Source organism: Gadus macrocephalus, chromosome 8, assembly GCF_031168955.1.
Source record: "Gadus macrocephalus chromosome 8, ASM3116895v1".
Taxonomy (NCBI): Eukaryota; Metazoa; Chordata; class Actinopteri; order Gadiformes; family Gadidae; genus Gadus; species Gadus macrocephalus.
This window is the reverse complement of record NC_082389.1, coordinates 5,565,742-5,569,608: the sequence shown is the minus strand read 5'-3', so window position 1 is coordinate 5,569,608 and position 3,867 is coordinate 5,565,742.

Below are 3,867 nucleotides of genomic sequence, written 5' to 3'. Positions count from 1 at the left end.
AATTTTTTACGTATTTTAAGAATCTAAGCTACCCACACATAGACCCAATGAAGTAGGACCAAACATATAAGCCGTAAATACCATACATAGCCACAAGGGGAGCAAGACCTTATACTGAAGGCTGCAATAAATACTTTAGCCACAGAAGGCAGCACCACAGACCAGGCGAGAAAACCGAGGATTACCCCACATCGGCTCCCCCCACTACTTCCGGACCGCGCTGTTCAGACCATAACAGCCTACAGATCGAGTATTGTCTTCAGAAACTTCTCGGCAGCTATAGACATAGATGGGTTTATGTTTTTGATCAGCTAGGAGTCGCTCAGCACGTGTTTAGAATACATCTTCAATCTCTCTTTGCTTCAGAGTATCAGTTTACCATACCGAAAATACTTTATACAAATAAAGTCTCTTTAAAGCTATTCCTTTGGATTCGATCACTTCCCTTGAAGAACTCAGCAAATTGTTGGTATTAATTACGATTTCAAAAGGCCATCCTCGTACCCATGTGACAATCACTGCGTTCTCGGTTGTCTTTGCGGTTCTCCCACCCTGCAGGTGGGAAATAAATAAATAGATTGTTTATATTGTACATGTTTACAATTTATGATCGTAAATAATGAACATGTTTAATATTTGCGATTTCGAATCGGTGACGGCCCGATCTTACCAAAACCTTCTTAACGTAGGTACACCAAAAAACAGGATCACCTTGCAAAACCACTCCCGATAGAACCATCACATCTTGGCTTTGCTGACCGGAACTGGAAGGGGAAAATGCTGCACAATAGGGCTCTCTCTCCTGTAGTGTGTACCCAGCAGGGGGGACATCACGGAAAGGCTGCACTTTGCTTAGTTATATAATTCCAGCCTACTTACAAACTGGGTTACGGGGAAGGACAGAAATGATTCATAGTGGCCTAGTTTTTAGGGCATTGTCATTTTCCACAGTTGTATGATTTTGGACCATGTCCGTTTACCTGCTCCACAGTGGCAGCTGATAAAACAGCGTAGGTTAACACACTCTCACAGACCGGAAACGAGGACAGTGGAGTGCATTCAATTATGGGATGTCGTTTTACTGCCAGGTTACAATTTCCATTCCATCCAGTTTCCTAGCAGCCACCCCTCAGAACAAACAGATGAATGTGCTGATTTTTGTGATTCCGATTATCTTTCACTGCATTTAGAAATGATAGGAGTTACTAGACATTTCTTCATCAACTAAAATAGACGCGGTGAAATAGATGCTTAATTAATTGCACATCAATAAATAAGGTTTAGCGTAAGTCCTAACATTAAATATATTTTTTGCCTACTAATATCACAGATGATGGGAATGTGGCCGGGCTCTATTGCATGGCTCGACCACATAGGCCTAGCTCTGCATGTTTCAATCACCTGGGCTCCTTCTCATGGCTCTATCAGTGGTAGTCAGTGTAGTGTGGATCGGAAGTGATTCAGACCCTCCGTCTATGTGTTGGCAGCTTTAGGAGGGATCATTATTGACTTTACAGAAGGGGGGTGAAATCCTGTATCTTATCTTAGAACTGAGGCAACTGTTCCTCGTTTCTATTCCTGGTGTTGTTCAGACACAGCTCAGTACGTGGGATCCCTTGTTGAAGTCCCTGTGACCAACGCTACTCACAGAACGGTAGTCGCCAGTGACGTCGAGGTAGCTGTGATATCACTCCAATATTCATCGCCATGAGTTAAAGCAGTCTGACGCATATTGCATGGTCGCATATTGCGTTTCTTCTCCGCGGTGACGTTATCTCTTGACCACATCGTCTGGTTGTAGTTATGAGCGTCTGAACTGATCCGCTATATATCTAAAATGTAGAAAAATGGTCAATCATTCATACATTTGTTTATTTAGACCACAGTTTTCTGTTCTTTTCTCTATTTATTTCAGAAAGCCTTGTCATACAGTAGCCTATCCTTCATGAAAAGGCGTGTGAACGTTTCTTGTAAATGGAGGTAAGAATTAAAGGGGACCTATTATGCTTTTTCGACTTTTATGACCTATAAACGTTGTTATAATGATTGATAGTCATGTTTAACCATACTAAAGTGTCAAATAATGACGTAGGCCTACATGCATTTCGACGTATTCCCTGCTGACAGTCTAGGGTGGCTGTGCAGAGCGCTAAACACACGGGACAACGTTTGCGATTCACTTGTTCACATTTCCGGGAAATCATCTACGTAGACAGAGGCACTCCTGCCGCGCCCCCATATGCCTGGTCAAATCTGCCCGCGCGCGCGCATCAAGGAAGGTAACCAATCACAACGGAGTTGGGTTTGCAGGAGGGGGGCGAGGGGGCGGAGAAGGACGAAACCGAGAATGACAGAATGCTGAAAGCGCCCAGATGAGAGGAAGAGTTTCCCGAAAATCTACATCGCTTTTTGTGCATGGTTAAACATGACTATCAATCATTATAACAACGTTTATAGGTCATAAAAGTCCAAAAAGCATCACACAATAAAGGTCTATGACACCTCGGACCTTAAAGGGGTTAAGGTCCGAGGTGTCATAGACCTTTATTGTGTGATTATCAATTTGGTTACTTGGGCTTGTACAGCTAACCATGGAGCTTTAGATAATTTATATTTACATGTCTTTATATTGTAGTCCTGTATGTAGTCCTATTGCTGTTCCATCAATTAACAACTACGGTTCTTTTTTCAATGGGCACTAAGTAATTTAGCCTATGTCGCCCTCTATAGGCCTTATTAAGAACGTACAACCTTTTGGAAAAACTATTACGTGACTGTCTGTTTGATTCCTGTTTCTCCTGACAAGCAAAAATGAATAATGTAGTCAGTCGGAGGAAATTGGATATAATAAAATTGCAATGTAATTGTGGTTATGCCAAATAAATAGACGATTTTGACCAAAATATTATTAGGTGTCAGAAAAAACATGAGAAATATAGTTCAATCTTATTGCATGCTTTTGACATGTTTATTATAATTTGCAGAAGGGACCTTAATACAAAAAGTTAGAAGGATTTGGTTGCCTCTAGGCACAAGCAAAGTGTTATATAAGTAAATAACATATAATAATATAAAATAATATAATAATGATACCTCACACAGCAAACAAGAATGCCCTTGTTTAACAACCATTCGGGCGAGTAATATTATATATAAATGTAAACAGATACAAAAAATTGTGCAAAATGAATAAACGCCCCAAACCTTGCTTTTTAAGGGGACAGGGTGACTTAATGGGAGTTCTCACAATCAATACGGTCTTAGGTCTAATCTAGTCATGGCTAATACAGTTATTGGTGATTTAAGCATGTTTCTAAACCTATGTAACCCTTCCATACAGTGTATGGATTTAAGTGTCTGATAAAGAGGCCTACAACTGGGACATATTTCCTTTCACAACGGAAATACTTAGGTCGACGTCAACCAACTGATGTGACACCTTGACACGAGGGAAGCTGCAGTTTGCTATACTAGCAGGGGGGAGGAACATACTTCGACGCTTGACAAAGATGCCCAAATCTGCCCTTCAGAATAGCTTTTATGTGCTTTAAAATTGCACGCAGTCTGTGTATACTGTGCATGTCTAGCAGTAGCCTATGAAAACGTTGTTCCTTATGCTAATTGGTTCGTATAATTCACACTTCCAAGGTGGTCTTCTTTCATACCGAAGGGGTGCACCTGTCCTCCAGAGTCACCACCAGCCACTCCAGTTTGCCGGTGATCAGGCGGCTGTACGCCCACAGCACTGTGCTCAGACTCGGGCTGCTTCGAGGAACACAGGAGGAGGTTAGCGGGCTCTCCACTGCCCCCTGTTGGTGGAGATATAAAACACAACCAGAAGAGGCGAAATTAAAAAGAAGTGCATTG